This window comes from Pinus tabuliformis, chromosome 8 (genome assembly GCF_031772625.1).
Source record: "Pinus tabuliformis cultivar Carrire ecotype Pingquan chromosome 8, CPIR1, whole genome shotgun sequence".
In the NCBI taxonomy this organism is placed as follows: Eukaryota; Viridiplantae; Streptophyta; class Pinopsida; order Pinales; family Pinaceae; genus Pinus; species Pinus tabuliformis.
This window is the reverse complement of record NC_142294.1, coordinates 46,232,915-46,253,243: the sequence shown is the minus strand read 5'-3', so window position 1 is coordinate 46,253,243 and position 20,329 is coordinate 46,232,915.

Sequence of the window (20,329 nt, the reverse complement as noted above, 5' to 3'; positions counted from 1 at the left end):
AGCAACAAAGACAATCCCAAAAACTCGAAAAGAGGTCAATCAAAACCAACACAAAAGTGGACTCAAGAGACAATAAGGCTCATCCCCAGCGGAGTCGCCAAATTGTTGGAGAGGTAAATCCCCTCTACGGATAGAGGCGATCCCTACTAGCCCAATAGGGGTCTAGCAACAATCACACAATGCTGCCACGCATGTTCCTAGTTACAATTAAACAAGAAGTTAAGAGCACCTACTTGGATTCCTGCGCTGTCGTTTGACGAAGAGATGTTTCCTTCGCTCCTCCGCTTCAGCTGGTCACAGTCCTCCGCGATCCCCGCGAACGGACACCTGCACACACGAAGAGAAAGCAAACGCAAGCGTGAAATCTAGTAAAAGTAACTATATGTCAGTCAGAAAAGACATAATTCACATTTATCCATTGCATAAACAAACGAGAATGGAACAATAATAGCAGTCATCTATTATTAATCAGAATAGAGAAGAGTACAACCAAATGTTCTGACGTCGATAAACTTCTCAGGAGGGATCAGTCAACACGTATCTCAAGCATTCACCTTTGAGGATGGTTCTCCCAAGACAAACAACTCTCTCTCTCTCTCAAATGTCACAAACAAACTTCCCCAAGCAATCAATCACTTCCACACCTAACACACCAAACCTATAGCAGCAATCTGAGCACTATAAGCTCTGTACAATCCAAGCCAAGTCTAACTAGTTCCAACTAGTTCTAACTAGCTGCTCATGGTAATGGTGGAAGTTTATATAGGAGAAGGAGTCTCCTAAAAGGGTGGAAGGATGAGCTTATCTTCAAGGGAAGTAGTTGCAAAGGGTCGAACAGACATGCCATAGAAGGGAGTCGACATTCACAAAGCTAACAACCAAGCCTGGAGAGATCTGGAAGGCTGGTTGTTTGAACGAATTCGCCTAAACTGGATCAGCGCGGATTATGCGGAGACTGCCGTGCTGTCAGCACATATCAATAACTGAACAAGTCATGTCAGCGCGGAAGAACACGGGAAAGCCGCGCTGTGCATCATCGCGGAAAGGTGATGTTCTTCCGCGATGGCAGCGCACGGAATACACTGGGAGGCGCTTGTCATCGCGGTTATTTTAGGAACAGACGCGCTGATGCACAAAACTTTGGAAAAATGGGTTTTTAAGCCAGTTCAGGGATCAAACACTTAGTGATTGTGACTTCTGGACACAGCAGGGTGACTGACAGGAAGGCAGTGATAAATTACTGCGTAACACCTTCTATAATGTTAGACACTCTTTTCTTTATGATGTTCCATATATTTTGTTTTATGTTCATTCATTGGGTACTTAGGCACATTAGTAGTCCTTGATTGCTTCGTTAGTTTATGGGAGATCAATTATTTTTTTCAAAGCAAGTAGAGGATTGTGCCAAATTTGCCCTTTATATCATCATGGCCAAGACCATAAGTAGGGAGATGGAATGTGAATGAAGTGGTAAGAGGGATAAAAAGCATCAATTATTTACTGTTTCTCAATAACACATTGTTTTTGGGAAGAGCCTTTTTATCATGGACACCACATTTAAAAGAATTATGGATCCTTTCACTAATGTCTCTAGAGGGAAGTTCAACTAAAATAAAAGTCAAATATATGCTCAGAATGTATGCAAAAGCATGATAATGTTATTCCTAGGATTTCTTGCATTTCCTAACCAAGAATTATGGCACTCCTTTAGCTATCATGGAATGCATATCTACGTATACTCTTATTTTTCATAAATGTGGCAACAAGTCATGAAGAAGATTAAATCTAAATTCAACTAATGCGGAGCGCAATGGTTGAACCCCACTAGTCATATAGTCCTCATTTAATGATTGTTTTCTATGCAACCCATCTTCGAGTATTCAAGAATCCTTGCATCATCAAGTGTCACGCAACATTTTGCTCAAGAATCAAGGCGATTCTCATGGCAAGGTGGTAAAGTTAAAACATAGTTAATTGGTCAATAATCAAGGCATTAAAAAACCATGGAGGATTTGGCATAAAGTATCCATCACCAATGAATCTAGCCATGGAAGCCAAATTATTGTTGTGGATTGATCTCTCGGAAGTATGAATTGTGGAAAACAAATTGAATCAAAAATTCTTTGTAGACGAAAGGAAAATATGCTTAGGTATCATCCCTGAGGTGAGACACAACGCACCTACTTAGAAATTGATCAAAAGCAACTAATGTGGGTCCCTAATAATGGTCACTCCATTGATTTGCAGCAAGATAGTAATATCGAGCTACAATTGATGTATATCTGCCAAGACCTCTTTGCTATATTAATTTGTTTTGGATTGTGGTTTTTAGCTATGAAGCTAAAACTTTTTTTGTATTTCCACTACTAGCAACGTTATGACATTTTAATTAATATAATATGTCTCAATTATGCTCATGGTAATAATAATAATGTTAATAACGAATTTTAAGAAATGAAGATTATTAATTAAAAGTTAATTTTTCCAATATAGGAGGATTGTAAAGAAATTTGTTTTTTTGAGTGGGGAGGTGGAAAAATATATTTCAACAACCATCTTTGGATGTTATATATGGATGTGTGCTAATTCATCATCGATATTCAAGAAAAAACATACTATTTGAAATTATTTATTTGTAATGAGAAAATGGGGCAATTTTTAAATTTTATTAAATACTTCTAAATCTCAAACAATTTATTGAATCCTCGCCATTTAGATAATATTTAACATTGAAAAAACCAATATTTTGAACGTAATATGCCATAACTCACTATCCAAAAAGACACTCTACTTTCCTTTTAAAACATATACACCTTGGGTAGTTTAGATTCTATATTACATTAATTTAATTTAATATATATTTTGTTATTTTATTTTTACTTAACTATTGTTCATTAATTATTTATTTAATTAAACTATATATTTCTTTAATTAAACTATAGTTTCTGTTTTTAAAATAATGACTTAAATGTAATTTTAAATGTTTATATATTGATTAATTCTTATATTAATTAATTTAAATGATTACTTATGGATTTTTAATACTTTTGATAAATCATATTTAACTTAATGTTAATTAATGACACAATGACATAATGGTTATTGATTACATGTTAATTAAATATTTATTTATTAATATACGGTTAATTCCAGTGATGTTGTTGGCAATTTGGAAGTCGTCTGAATTCGACTTCCTTTGTTGGAAATGCCACCATTTTTGTTTTGTTACTTGAATTTTGAAACAACTAAACATTAGTTGGTGTAAAAAAAATAGAAGAGCTAAGAATCACTGCCATCTTTGAAGACTATGTATTCGCCAATGCAATGAGATACTATAGTTGCTAGTTGTGGAACATCCAATGGTTTTGGACTGGTTCGTGGGAGTAGTGGAGCATACTAAATCCATGATTAAGTCGATCCACTTTTAAATATACACCATCTGAAGAAAATCCATGGCATGGGTGGAAATGAATGTCGTCATCCTCACTAAATTTGTTGTCGCTACACATCTATGACACTTGGTTGATTCTTTAGTTTCCACTTTGCAATAAGGCTAACATTATTTGCTGAAGTGCCATTCATTAAATCCACTTTATCTCAATGCAATACATGCTACACAAAGTTTGGAGTCATACATTTTATAAATCTCATTTTTGTTTTCAAATAATCTTTATATTGTTGGGTATGTGTTATATTCTTTCCACGACTAGCATCAGCAACGATAGCCCCCCTGCACGGGGTCCAGGGTAGCGCCCCGAGATTTGTTTTTTTATGCAAACCCAATAAAAGTTAGGCAGACCCAAAAATGGTGGGCGACCCTACCCATGGTTTTGTGCATGGGCTTTGCACATGGTTTTGGGCATGATGGTTTTCTGTCCATGGTATTTTGTAGTTACGGTCAAGGGAACTACCATTAGGTTCTAATCTAGGGTTAGTGGATTGAGGTTTATGAATGCTTTGACATGTATATATATGTATTGTAATACTGGAAGAAATATAATGAAAATCAATTTGGTAGTTCCAGTGTTGGACCAAGGGAAATCTTTGTGTATATTTGTTTTATGTTCTAGCCATTGCATATTTTTTTTGTTTTAAGAATTCGTTTGTAGGTAATTTCTATACGGGATTGAAACCTACATATATAATATTTATTCTATTAGAAATCAAAGGTTTTATATTTAGTGATTTAGGGTTTTTAAGATTATTTTTCCAAATCTTCTATTCCTTTGGTGTGTCTTTGTACGCTACTCATTATGGATTATTAGAGAGTACCTAAAGGTGTAATTTTAATAAATATTAAAAAATTAATTGGTAATGAGTAATGACTATCTACACTATTAATTTAATTTTAACCATTAAAGGTTTTTTTTGTTATGTAAAAATAAATAAACAATAATTTTAGAGATGAATATTTTTATGTATAAATAAATAATAATTTTAGATTAAACATGATGTCTCAGACTCTCTTTTAGTTTAGTATCACATGCAATTGATAAATATATCATAGAAAGATAAACCATAGAGAGCATATACTTCAACGTTGTCCTTATTAAATCTATTGTTTAGAGTCCTTATTAGATCATATGCTTTGAAGTTGTCCTTATTAAATCTATTATTTAAAGTCATTATTAGATCTATTATTTAACATTTTTTTATTATTTTAATGATTTGTATATTAAAGATTTTGTAATTATATTTTTAATTTCCATTTTAATTTTACATTAAATTTACATAGAGACATAAAATAATCAAAAGTAATTTTTTTTTTAATAAAAGGATATGTTTTTTAAAGATAAAGAGGATATGGAATTTCCTGTTAGGTTTGGAGGGGGTAACTTAATATCAAGAACGAGACCAAAGAGAGCACACATGCATTATCATTTGAAGATTTTCATTTGATGATATTGGAACCTAATGCCAGGCCTTGTCCAAGAAGATATTGTGTGAGTTAAGGGAGAAGCTTCCATGAATAGAACTCCTCTCTCAAATACAAAGGTACTGGTAGAATGGGTGATTGAATCCAAGACACAAGGCAGACCGAGGGTTGTTTCAACCAATACATGCAAACTATTGACCTTTATTGACAGATGAAATTCTTATTAGGCCCGCGCTAATAGATCGACAACAACACCCAGAGGGTGTCCTTTCTTTAGAGGACCTTCATCACCATTTGATAGACTTGGACCTCATATTTGACATAATAGAGCAACACCTTGGCATACCCCCTATGGCATGAACAACTCTTGAAGGCTCAAAGGAACACATACAGATTGTAGTCTCAGATTCAAATCCCTTAGCATAGTTAATTCTAGTTGATGTTCTAAGCATCTTATAATATAAATACTTCTAAATAGTGTATCTTAAACCAAAATTACATTTGCATTTTGAATTTTGTAATTACTTGTGATCTCATTGCTATGCATCTTGTGCCTGCAAAGATTGTTATTTTCCTAGAACATTTATGTTACTGTAACTTTCTTCTTATATTTAACCTCTTGCTACATTCCTTACAAGATATATAAAAATGTAAATTTTGATTATATTTCATTATCCATATATTTTACTTCAATTTACCTTTTACATTTCCTCCTCTTCTTATCAACCCTCTTTTACGCTTCTCCATACAAAGTAAATATTTGTTTTAAAATTATCACTCATAGACTAATATTACTACTCATAGACTAACAATGCATTCAGACTAACAATGCATTCACATTAGTATCCACTAGTGTTTGTGTAATGCGTTACCATGGATATCTAATTTGGGGAGAATTTGTACATGGTAATAACATATTCATAGCATGTGATATAGTTGATTACGGGGCTATTTTTATTGTGCTTTTTTTAATGTCATATCTAACTTCTTCCCTTTCATGTTGTAACTTCAATCTGGTATGTTTTAATGTCATTCAATGGTTATGTACCAATCTTTGAGACAAGTGGGCACGGTTAGTTGGAATGATTTAAAAAATAAAAAGTTAGTTGGAATGATGTTTGATTTTTCTATGGTGTAAGTTATCTATTTTATGTTTGTTTGACGTTGGGTGGTTGTCGGCTCAGTTATTTTTCTTATTCTAATTAATGGCTGGGAGGCTTGATTTTATGACTATTACATGTTGGTTTGTATTATTTTTGGTATAATATATTAAAAAGTATAAAGTCATGTTTGGTTTTTTTGACCATTTGAATATATATACAATAATATTTGGTATGGAGCTGCTTTTTTTTTTTTTCGTTTTTCTTTCTAGTTTAATTAAAACACAGTAACTCTAGTAAAGATAGGTAGTTTAACTTTCATGTTATAATTAAATATCTCAATTTCTTCAACCCTAAATTTTGAAATATGTGTTTCGATTTCTCAGCTATTTTAATTTGGCATGGTTTAACTTATAGATAAAATGATTTTTTCACTACATTATTTTGGTTAATTCTAACCAAAATCCCGAAGAGATTTTTAAAAACTAGAGTTTAAGTTGCTTAATATGTAGAGTTTAATTGTCCTAGGGGTTTTTCAGGGTGTTGAATCCATTTATACGTTCAAAATGTATTTTAAACAACAAAAAATCACATTCTTGCTTGAAATTATATCGTCAGATTCCAACGATTTTTTATTTTTATTTTTATTTTATTTATTTATTTTAATTTTATGTATATATATATATATATATATATATATATATATATTCGTCTATAGGTTAGACTACGCCTTTTAATTTTAATAAAAATTATTAAAATGTTTACAATAGGAAAATTAGCCATGGGCTATCATAGATGCCAATTAAGATCTCAAACTTAAAACTTAGGTTAAAAAGTAAGATATGATAGAAAAATATATCATTTTTGATGATGGTGATGGTTAACATCCACTGAGACCAAACTTTGGTTTATCGGACCTAAAGAAACGAATTATTTAGTTTGATTTAATATTTTATTCCTATGCTCAAAAAGCTTGGAGAGAAGCCTCCTGAGCTCACTATAATTTTGACATCGTAAAAGGCTAGGAAGATTAATATTGCAACAAAGATATGAAACTGAGATCTAAAGTGGTTGTATGTGGGGCACTCTAAGAGGAAGTGATTTTCATCCTTGGTGTTCATATTCTCACAGAGATGGCAGATCCTTTCCATCCATGGTGTTTTAGGAACTGCCTAACGACTCGTTTCACTATGGAGCTCATGAGCGTTCGTTCTAATCTTGGCTATATTAATTTTCTTCTTTGAGCTAGCTAAAACAGAGAGATAATTTTGATCTTCTAGGGTGGGGTTGATGACCTCCTTATAATATCTTAATTTTCTTTTAGCTGCTAAATCTTTCTCACACCACATTTTTCTTTGAACTTAGAAGTAACAATATTTTTTATGTTATTAATGTTTTGCAATGCAACATTCTTGTCGATCTCCCAAAGGTTTAACTAGGACCTAGTGTCTTTATACCAACCTCATTTGAGCCTTAGGTGGCTTTTGCTAGAATTTAAAGCTAGCTTAGGAAGTCTATGGTCTCCTATGTTATTGAGTTTGTGCTTGTACAAAAGAAGCCTAGCCATAGCTAGGCTCTCAATAGGGGAAAGACCCACTTCTATAAGCAGAATAAGATAGGGTGTATTGCTTTTAATTTTGAGGTTATACGTTATAAAACGCTTCTGGATTTGCTCAATATTTCTCCAAGCTTCTCTAGAGATGTTGCAACCCCAAACCTCACATCCATATAACTAACGGGAGTGACTAAAGTTTCAAAGAGGAACTTCTTTCTATCCCACATTACGAGGTTTATCGTTTTACAATTATTTTCAAGGCCAAAATAAGCTTTCCAGGCCCCACTAATCCTTTCCTCAATGCTATAGTTCCAGTTGAGCTTGTGATGAATATCAATTCCTAGGTACTTGTAAGAAGGCACTTCTTCCAAGTTACTATTGTCATACATAAAATTAGCGTAAGTGTCCTTCTTAGACTTGATAATCATAACTTTTGTTTTGTCAGTGTTAACAGTCATACCCATGGTAGAGCGAAAATCCTTAAGAAGTCTAAGTTGCTTATCAAGATCAGATGGGCACCTTGTGAGAAGAACAATATCGTCAACATAGAGAAGAAGGATGATGACTATCCCAACTAAGATCGTGCCAGCATACCCTACTTCCTCTAAACAACCTTCTAGCTTGTCGATGTAAATGCCAAATAGGGAAGGGAAGAAGGGGCAACCTTGTTTAACTCCGATATTACACTTAATATCTTTCGACCACCCCTCATTACTCTTTAACTTGGCAATTACATTCTCATATAACCTTATAACAGCAGCTCTCAACTCGAAATGAACCTTTAGCTCTTCTAATCTATTCCATAGGTTGTTTCTAGGGACCGTATCGAAAGCCTTTCTAAAGTCCACAAAGCAACAAAAGAGATTGGATTTATCATTGCGGCATTCCTCCACAATGATCCTAAGCATAACGAGGTGGTCTGTTGTTGAGTGCTACCTTCTAAAACCCACATGACCTTTACCCTGCTTACCTTCACTTTCAAGCCATATACTCAACATTCATTCGCATCAATAAAATATTATTAATTTACTAAACTAATTAAAAAATAAAAATCCAATTTTTCTAATCCTTACACCCCAAAACCAAATATTAATAAAATTTCAAATAACCAATTTAAAAATGATAATTAATTAAGTGAAATAAAAAATATCATTATGGATCTTTATAATTTTTTTAATAAAAATGTGTATAATCTACCAAATAAAATATGACTCGTATAAATAAAAAGATGAATTTGAAATCATGGTTATTTTTTTAATCATTGTTTTTTTAAATGTTTTATTAAAAATTAACAATAGCTTATTATAGTTTTACATTTTTTTATTATTATCAAATTTCAATTAGTTTAAATATTAGTCAATGTTTCTCAAAGTGCAAAGATGCATTGAAAGTATAGAAAATTTGAGAAAATTATCTTGAAAAACTAAATCATTAAATATAAAAACTTTTATTTCTAAGAGAATAAATATTAGAAAATTATTTTAAATTTTTTTGAGAAAACTCTATTATGAAGAGCAACCTTCTACTTCAGTGGTTGCTTACTTGTTGATAGAAATTTGTCCTTGCAACATTTGGTTATACGTCACTCATGGAAAATTGTGCACATAAATAACGTAATTTAGATGCATTCTCAAAGATACTAGAGGTTGATCCGGATTTAAACAGGAACGCAATAAAATACAGAGACAACCATAAAGACAAATATGCAGCGGAAATAATACTTAATTTCATTACTGTAAAATACTGAAATATGCTTACAAATAGAAATGGAAATAACCTAGCTATGGCGATGGTAGCTTATCTCTGAGAATAGATGTGTCGGCTACATGCCTCTGAACTGTTCTCCAAAAACTGTGTTACAATGAGGCTCGAGGGCCTATTTATTGTTGAGAAACAATGGAAAACCCTTCACATTCCAAAACCTAACCCTAGAAGATGAAACGCCAAATTGTGGGCCCCGTTTTTGGGTAAGTTGGTACATCAACTTCCCGGGGTCGCGAATTGGTCGTATTATCTCCGTTTGACGCACATGATAGCCCGTTGGAAAGATCTCTCCGAGGACTACGACGGAAAAGACAATTTTTATCAAAAAAATCGCTCGCGGTGGATTTCCCAAAAAACGTCGTTTAGGGCCTCAAAACGGCTTCGGAAGTTTAGGACCCGAAAAACTGCTAAAAATAGTAAACTGTGCTATAATTAAGGAAACTGAAAAACTGAAAGAGACAGTTGTGGGGTTCCAAATGGGATAGGTGGGTGGCCACCAACATCCACCTGGATCAGAGGTGCTCCTCATGTTCTCAAGACGTGGGTACTCAAAAGGGATGTTCCCCACTATCTATTTTTGGGATGCAAGGAAATGCATTAAGAGAATGTCCCTCTCAATAGATGAAATGCTTCCATGGTGCCTTTTTATCAAAGCCTGTTATTTTACGCCCTCTTTTTGGAAATCATTAATAATATTAAATTATTAAAATTAACATCCTCCTATGTTTTTCTATTTTCTATCATCATTATATTTAAAATTTTAATATTACCATTAATTGTATTGTTTTATAGTGTTTAAGGGTAAATCCAACCTCGTTAAACTTCATAAAAAAAAATACAATTTCATATACCATTGAGAATTTGAGAATTCAGTAAACTTAACAATTTTTGACATTTTAAAAACTTTATTAAATTTTATAAAGATTATATAATCATATCCCATTGAAAATTTAACCAACTTAACCATTCTTCAAATTTTAAAATTGATCAAATTACACCAGATTATATCAAATATAAGGATTGACATTTAAGTGTCAAACCCTCTATGTATCCCAAAACGGACTCATTTGTCATGCTTTTAACCAAAAAAAATACACTTAAAAACTAAAATGGTGATAGTGTATTGATGTTATGAATCATGATTTAGGATTTATTATTATTATATTCCATGTTGGTAGTGTTGATTACTCATTTGTCATGCTTTTAACAAAAAAAATACACTTAAAAACTAAAATGGTGATAGTATATTGATGTTATGAATCATGATTTAGGATTTATTATTATTATATTCCATGGTTTAATAAAATAATAAAAAATAATATTAAGATTAAACAAGTTTGATGATTTATAATTTATATTTTAATTTTCATATATAGTAATATAATTCCTTGCATGTGAGAAACTTGGTAGAACGTGAATTTTCCATGATCAACAATCTGACTTTTTTGACTTTGTAATTATGTTGTGAAGAATTTTCGTGCCCACTATTTCATGAATCAGATTCTATACTGAACAAGTATTACCTTTTTACAAGGAAGTTATGCTTCATTAACATAAAATAAGATGACAAAGTTGCCTACAAGTTATTACGCTTGCAGAAAACAAGTATATAAACTATTCCCATAAGGTCTATCCTTTCAATTGAATACCTTTTGTGGACACTTTTTTGCTAAGCTCACATCCATCTTTTAGAAGGTGTAAAAGTCACTTCATAAGGTCGCAATCATTGAATGAACCAGATCATTTTTGAAACAAAGAAAGAATTCTAAGATGGATGTTTGATAAAGTACAAGTTAAACCTTGAAAGATGCTTCAAGTTTAGTAAACTAATTACTGGACCAATGATGAAATCATATGTCAGAAGTCATTTCTCTTCCTTGCACAAAGTTTTTCCTAGTAAATATTCCTCATACCAAAGCTTGTTATCAATATCGAGACAAGCTAATACACAAGAATAATTTATTTACTCGCGATCGACTTTAGATCTAAGTAATAAATCCATATGGTCCAACTACATTGGGGAAATAATAGAGCACTTCTTAAAAAACATTAAGGGCATTCTTTGAAATAATATTTGAGAATAACACCACTCCTTGTTGAGTTGCAAGCATTTCTTAGAGAATATCGCAAGCACTTGAGGGATCAGAGCTTGAACATTGCACCATCCCCTGTTGATTTGCCTTAGATATCACTAATGTAGTATAATTTGGATGGAAGGTTATGCCCACATTCAGAGAAGAACATTGATATAGGAATAGAATTTTGGCCTCATGTCAAAAGCTAATATGCAGGAGACTACAAATACAAACCTTAATCCAAACAATTTAGTTGGCTAGAAAGGTTATCATTTAGTGTATTTACCAAATTTGGTTGGAGTAAGAATTGTTGTAGTTGTACCCTAAGGTCTGTTGCAAGACAAAGAGACTCTTCACATGGATAATTATTTGCAGCAATGATAGTTGCTAAATACATCCTTCCTTCTTGCTTAAGGTCTTCTTCCTCTTTCTTATCCATGTCTAACAACAATAAAACGATAGGCATGCATATAACAACAATGCATATAAAAACCATCAACCATCATGCTTGCATGCCAAACATATAGACATGTATGACGATATGCTTCTACCCTCAGGTCTAGTGTTGCAACCTCACTCTGATACCACCCTTTAATTACCCTTCCCACATTTACCCAACCTAATAAGCTCTTCAAGGTAAACATAAGTTGAGTGTCACTATGATATGACTCAACCTCCAAGTTCTAGTTATGGAAGTGGGGCCTACAAACTAGAAGTAAACTGACATCCCTCAGAGACTACAAACCACTTAGGAGCTTGACAACCACCCCAGGTGGTCAATCCCTGAGCTGGAACTCATTTTCACTAGGTTTACATCCCAACCACACCATTGATACACTGTGCATGCGGTTATAAGGCTCCAATCACACCCATAAGCTTGCCTGCATGCGGTTATAAGGCTCCAATCACAGCCATAAGCCTGCCTGCATGTGGTTTTGACCCAAGATTCCCTGTTATGTGCATGTGGTTGCGAGATCTATGCCGCTTTTCCAGGCTAACCTCCAAACCACTGCCCAAAACTACCTATAACTTTCTAGAATCATGACAATGATGATAACAATGCTAAACAATCAAAACTTGAGAAAGATATTGAATAGACGTACCTAATACATGACAAACATTTTTTCAAAAATATAATAAACATATAATCTACAGATCATGAATGCATATCTGATCATAAACCTCTGAACTTCATCTAAAAATCACCAAGAAGTTTCAATGCCCTCTCAATCTAGCCGCAACAACACTCGTTAAACGTTAGGTCCCTATAATACTAGTGATTCCCCCATTACTATTGTAATTGTATCCCTTATTGTTATTGTTGTGCCCCTATTGTCCCCATATTATTATTATTGTGTCCCATAGAAGCCCACTAATGTTATTGTTGTGCCCTTATATTATTATTGTTATGTCGGCTTTGATTATTTTGTGACCCCTTAGACTCCTATATATAGAAATGAGGTTTTGTCATTTGTATCATTGTTCATTTGTGTAATGTAAAGGAGGTTGCCCCCTTGAAGAGGCTGATTTTGAAGGCGTTTATCTATCTATTCTTCTATTTTTTGAGCTGGTTGCATAACATTTGGTTTTAGTGGTTTGGATTCTAGGGTTTCGTTGCTCCAAATAGGTCATCGCGACATCTTCGCTATAACTCTTTTCCTGCAACCTTTCAAAAGCTAAAAGAAAACCCATTTGAGATGAAATCTCACTGAACCTTGGGTCTGAATTTCAGATCTTGTCTCGCTACATTTTTGGAGATACGTTCCACGAAAGTTAGGGTTTTTGTAGGATCCTGAATTATATCTCAAACAGGTGACCTGGGGAAAATCGTCATAACTTTATTTTTGAGCATCAGATTGAAATTTCGTAAAAAAGTGCAGAAAGAGCACGGGTTGTAGTTTTCTGTGTATCTATTTTAGGTCCTAAGGTCGAAATTGTGACACGTGGTACTTCATACAAGTTCGCTCTATTGAACTAGTCTATAATCAGGTCATCGTGGAAGATTTGGCATAATTCTTCCTTGGAGAATCCAATCTTGATCAGATTTACAGGGTTGGAAAGAGGACTTAGAGTGTTACAGCAAGAAGAAATTTTAGAGCTTGAAGATCCAAAATTACAGAGATACAACAAATTCAATATCGATCTCTTACAAAGTGAAAAAAGGTGTGTAGTTTTTTTTAAATTTTTGCATAAGTTTGGTTTGAAAAATTAGTTTGAAGGAATTCAAGGGGCATATTTAAGAATTATTATCATTAATTGATGCCACGAAGAAAGAAAATGGAAACATCTAGTAAGAAACCTAAAAGCTCTAGCGCGACTGATGAAGAAGAGGAATAAATGCAACATGATATATCAAAATTATGAGACCAAGTGCAACAAAATTCACTCTCACAAAAAGTAATGGAAGCTAAGATGGATGGTTTAAAGAAGGCATGGAAGCTAAGATGGATGGTTTAAAGAAGGCATGGAAGCTAAGATGGATGGTATAGAAGAAAAACTTAAAGGCAACATGGAATATTTGAAGATAGGCATGGAAGCTAAGATGGATGTTATAGAAGAAAAACTTAAAGGCAACATGGAAGATTTGAAGACATATTTGAGGACATATTTGAAAATTTTGCTACAAGAAATGCTAAATAATGGCGAAAGGGTAGTAAAGGAAACTCACAAGGAGAACAAAAGAAATGTTAATCATGATTTCATAGACTCTAACAGTGGATTGAAGATCCACCATGTTCCAAAGATCGATATGAGGAAGTTTGATGGCAAGGATCCCGTAACATGGATACTATAGATGGAGCAATATTTCGATCTCCATAATGTGCAAAACATACAAAAGGTATGCATTGCAACTTTATATTTGGAACCAAATCAGTTTGTATGGTATCGATGGCTTTGCTCTCGTAAACAAATTGTCACTTAGTCAACTTTTACGGAAGAAATGATAGCACATTATGAGGATACAAAAAGCAACACTTTTTTTAGCCAAATGATAAATCTCAAACAAAAGGGTTCAATGATGGAGCACATTGAGGACTTCCAAAAATTGAATATAAGGGTAAAAGATACTCTAGAGGAGCATAGGATTGATGTGTTCATAGGATTTTAAAGGATAACATCCAACATGAGGTTCGCATTTGGGAACCCGATTCATTAGAGAAAGCATTCAAGCTGGCAAGAAAAATGGAAAACAAAATTATGGTCGCAAGGAAGCCTATCACTCACAACTATAAAGATAGAAGTGTTGTTGCTCCTAGCCTTCTACAACCTACAAGGTTGACATCACAATAATTGGAATAAAAAAGAGCAAAAGGGTTTTGTTACGGTTGTGATAGAAAATACACTAAAGGTCATAAGTGTGCTGAGAATAAATTATTTTACATAGATTGACATGAAGAGGAGGAAGAAAAGGAACAAGAAACATCAAAAGAAGAGGATATACACCAGGAACAAACCCTAGAGAAAGAAGAAATGAATCTGACCATATCTTGTAATGCATTGGACGGAATTACCACTCAAACTATCAAGATTGAAGGACATATCAAGAAGAAAAAGGTAATAATGTTGATTGATTCAAGAAGTACCCATAATTTTATTCATTGTAAGATAGCCAAGGAATTGAATTTCTTCTTATATCCAGCACTAGAGTGTCAAGTGATGGTTGCAAGTGGAGGAACCATAAATTGCTCTGGAAAGTGCCATAATATCAAGCTATCCATGGGAGAATATGTATTAAATAGCCCAATACTTTCCATTCCAATGGGTGGTGCTGATGTTGTACTAGGAGTCCAATGGCTACAATTCTTGGGTACAATAACTTTTAATTTTCAAGAACATTTCATGAAATTTTCTTCGAAAGGAAAGGAAGTTGAATTAAGGGTTATCACAGGGAAACCAAGAAAGATAATTAGCTCTAACGGAATGACAAAGCTTCTAAAAAAAGAACAATGATGCGTAATTGCACAATTATGTTCGCTAGAGGTATCCACATCGAAATCATCTATTTCTCCAGATCTCCAAAAAGTCTTGGACAAACATTCCAAGGTATTTGAGACTCCCAGAGGCCTCCCACCTATTCGTGGTCATGATCATGCTATTCATTTGATTCCAGGAAGTGTTCCTCCAAACATTAGGCCTTACAGGTATCCCTATGCCCAAAAGAGTGAAATTGAACGTATGGTTGCATAAATGCTAGAGGTTGGTATAATTCAACCTAGTCAAAGTTCTTTCTCTGCTTCAGTAGTATTGGTGCACAAGAAGGATGGGTCATGGCGCATGTGTCCGGATTATAGGGAGCTCAACAAGTTCACTATTAAAGATAAATTTCCTATTCCTGTCATTGATGAATTATTAGATGAATTACATGGATCAATTTACTTCACCAAGTTGGATCTTTGTTCGAGATATCATCAAATCAGGATGAAGACTGAAGACATTCCAAAAACATCATTTAGAACTCATGAGGGTCATTATGAATTTTTGGTCATGCCTTTTGGCCTTACCATTGCACCTTCTACATTTCAAGGTTTAATGAATTCCATTTTCAAACCCTTCCTTAGAAAATTTGTGTTAGTATTTTTTTATGATATACTAATCTATAGCAAGTCTTGGAAGGATCATGTTCAACATGTTGACAGGGTGCTCAAACTATTGGAGGAGAAACAATTATATGCAAAAAGCTCCAAATGTTTCTTTGGACTACAAGAGGTGGAATATCTGGGTCATATTGTATCTCATGAAGGTGTGAAGGTAGACCTTAGCAAAATTAAAGCCATTAAGGAATGGAAAATCCCCACATCCATAAAGCATATGCGAGTATTTCTCGGGTTGACAAGGTATTATCGCAAGTTTGTTAAGAATTATGGGCGAATAACAACAACTCTAACAACATTATCAAATAAAGATGCATTTTCATGGACTCCAGAAGCAACGAGGGCCTTTGAACATCTTAAAGAGGCAACATGCCAAGTGTAGAAATTTCCCACTATAGATTACCTAGTAATGCAATGTACTAAAGCAAAACACTTGATCTACTTCTACAAACAATTTAGCGGAAGCTTAATCGAACATGAGCAACATCAAGCATGAACAAATATAACTAAGAATGAGAAGTATTCAACCATAACACAGAAGATATATCACTGGGGAAAGCACCAGCCTAAAACCCCAACTCTGTATTATCATACAAGTGGAAATCTTGTTCAAGTTACAAAAGGAATCAGCTGTCAAGCTATCCTTCTCTCTCTACAAATCAAACTATACTGCTCACAAACTCAATAGACATAGAATATATCTTCCTCAAGCCCTCCAAGCCTCCTATTTCCTTGCGCAGTTTTGATTGGGGTCCAATGTTATCACATGTGTGAATTGGCCTCGTCACACTCACTGTAACCTCAGGTCCAACTGCGTAATCCATAAGGAATAATATTCCTTCTGCATGCAAGGAATAATATTCCTTCTGCATGCAAGGAATACTATTCCTTCTGCATGCAAGGAATATTCACCAAGGAATATCCTAGCAATTGATAGTACATTGTCCTTCCATTTGATCTCAACTGGGTCTCTGACTGAATTAACATGCATGAGTTATCCATTAGTGAATACTCAGTTATCTGAATTACAGTAGTTACATGCATGCAAGCATTAACTAACTGAACTCTCATTAATTTAACAAACTATTAAATTAATCTAACTGGACTTGACTAAGTTAAACTAAGTCAACTAATTACAACTCAATATTACAACTCATCCTTATCTCTTTAACTGAAGGTTAAATCCCTCAATCAATGGAGAAACTGTTGCATGTCCTCACATAGACTTCAAGTTCATAATTCCTTAACTAATTAACTCAAGAAGAATTAATTAATCAATTTACAAACTGCTGTTGATATCAAATTCGAATTTACTTCCTATGTTTAGTCTAGGGACTGACGAAAATAAGAAGGGATCCCGAAATGCTATTTTTAGAAAAGATATTTTTAGCACTTTCACTTTTCACCCATTGTAGCTAAGATCTCCAATGGCTGAACTGATATTTATAGCTTGGCTATTTATATCATTGCTATTTTTAGCAATTTCTATTTTTAGCATTTCTTGTTGCACACTTTTCAACACTCCCTCTCAACAAGAAAGGCTTCCACTCGAACCCGATCCTGTAACTTTGGAATGTTCTGCATGCAACACTTCTACCAAGTGTGGTTGCTCCAGAAACTCTCGAAACAAACAAAACTCCCAACTGACCTCTCTGTTGGGCTAGAAACATACTTTGATGCTGAAGCTCTACCTGTTGCTGACAAGTGCTCCCTCTCTAACCTTTGAGCTGCTGCAACACTCCATGCATCTCACATCGTTGCAGCCTCCTAGCTCTACACAGTCCTGGGACTCCTACACTATAGCTCTCTCTGCCGCTCCATTTGCATCTGTCTCTACCCAATCAGTCAGTCTTGCTACTCCTCATCGGGGCTCCTGTGGCAAAGTCGAATTAAAGAGGTTGGGTACCTCAAGGATCATGCCCCTCCTCCTTGGGATGATCACTCCACATTGCCCCATCTCCTACCTAGAGGTATGGTTGCATGTGATCCCTCTGCCTCTGAGAAACCTCGGGAAACAAACCTTGCCTTGTGTTTCTCAACACTTCCATCAACTGCCTGCTTTACCTTGTAAAGCCATTGGGAACTAGCCACTGACTTGTCACCAGGTCTAGGGACAACATCCCAAACACTGTTCCGTATGATAGAATCGTACTCTTCTACCATTGCATCAACCCAAACTAGTTGCTGCATTGCCTCCTGAAAAGAAGAAGGTTCGGTCGCTACACACTCCCCAACCAGGGCCATGTAGCCAGTGTATCTCTCGGGAGATCTCCTCTGTTTGCGCTGAGAGGATGGCTGCCCCACATTCTCTCTCGCATCTAGCATCAATCTGTCAGCTTCCCACGAGCGTTTCCGCCCGTCTCTGGAAGACTCTCCAGGAGTGGTGGTCTCCACTACTGGATCCTCTACATGTGGCTAATCCACATCATCAGGAGGCTCCTCCTCCTTTGGAACTAAAAGTTCCTCATCACCATGCAACTTGAGCTCCCTCTCAAGTGACATTCGCATGGCTCTCTGCTCATCGAACTTCAGATCCCTGCGCACTATGGTCCTCTGGCTGACAGGCATAAACACACGATAGTTGTGGGGTGTATTTGTGTACCCCACAAGTATCCCCAACTCAGCTGTTGGGTCTAGCTTCTTTCGAGCATCTTTGGTCACATTACAGAAAACTGGTGATCCAAAGATACAAAAGTGACTCACATCTAGTCGCTTCCTCGAAAAAGCCTCCATAGGTGTCTTCATCCTCAAAACACGATGAGGATTTCTGTTCTGAAGGTACATTGTTGTATTGCATGCCTCAGCCCACAGATGAAGTGGTAGGCTTTGGTCATGCAACATTTCTCGAGCTGCTCCCACAATAGATCCGTTCTTCCTTTCGGCCACCCCATTTTGTTGTGGTTTATGATGTGCCGTCAATTCCCGTTTAATTCCTTCTGTAGCACAGAAGTCTTTAAACTGCTGGGAAGCATACTCTCCACCACTGTCGCTACGCAAGGCTTTTACTTTCTTCCCAGATTATTTCTCTCCCGAGGCTTTAAACTCACAAAACCTCAAGAAGGTCTGATCCTTCTTTTGCATAAAGTAGATCCAACATCTACGAGAAAAATCATCAATGAAAATAACATAGTATCTTTGCTTAACAGTGGAGGCTGTAGAGAATGGTCCACATACATCTGAGTGAACTCACTCCAGCATTTCGCCAGCTCTACTAACCCGATCTTGAAAGGAAGCTTTCGCATACTTACCCAGGGTGCATCCTTTGCATGTGTCTGTTTGCTCAAATTTTCCCTTGGGTAAGCCGGTATAAATTTGATGCATGATCTTCAAGGCCTCGTAATGCAAGTGGCCCAATATCCTACGCCATAGCTCGCCAACATATTGGCTTTACACCACCTCTGCTTTGGAACTCAGTGCAGCACAGTCATCTACCTCCAGCTTGTAGAGATTCTTTACTCGAATCCCTATTCGCTTGGTCTGTCTAGTGCCGATATGCCTCAAGAACACTTTTCCTTTACTAAAGACTACATCATAGCCTTTATCTTCTAGAATAGCAACAGACACAAGATTATTTTTCAAACCTGGTACATATTTAACAGCAGATAGGGTGAGAGGAGCACCATGCTCCCTCTGAAACACAACTGTACCTTCACCGGAGACATAGTACTTTCCATCATCGCCCATCTCGATCCGCATCTGGAGATCCTTCTCCTCCAATGTAAAAAAAAGATTCTTGTCACCCAACATATGGAAAGAAGCTCCACTGTCCAGGTACCAAACACATCCCATCATGGAGGAAACCATGCATGCGATAAGCAAGAAATCCAACTCAAATTGTGAAGCTAGTGCATCACCATCAGATCCCTTTGAGGAACCCTTCTTGGATTTCTTCTGTGGACAATTCATAGCATAATGGCCCACTTCATGACAATGAAAGCATCACACCTTTGACTTGTCAACCTTCTTCCCACCATGAGAAGATTTGGATTGGGACGCCTTCCCTTTCCCTTTCTTAGCTTTACTCGCTAAAGCTATATTTTCTTCATCATCTTGTTTTGATGAAGATCCATCCCTGGGGCTCCACCTTATCTCCTCCTGCATTAGATCTGACCAAAGTCGTTCCCAATCTCGCAGTTTCTCTCTTCCATTAACCGAATCCTAAAAGCTATGCCAGCTCTTTGGAAGACCGAGGAGTGCTAGACTCACCATGTCGTCATCAGCAGTCATGACCCCTACACTTGCAAGCTCATCCCTACAGGTGGTGAGCTTGTTCAGGAACGTAGAGATTGTGTCACCCTTTTCGCACTTGATCTTGCGAAGTTTTTCCTTCAGCGCCAACTTCCTCTGATTGCTGCTATTTTGATAAA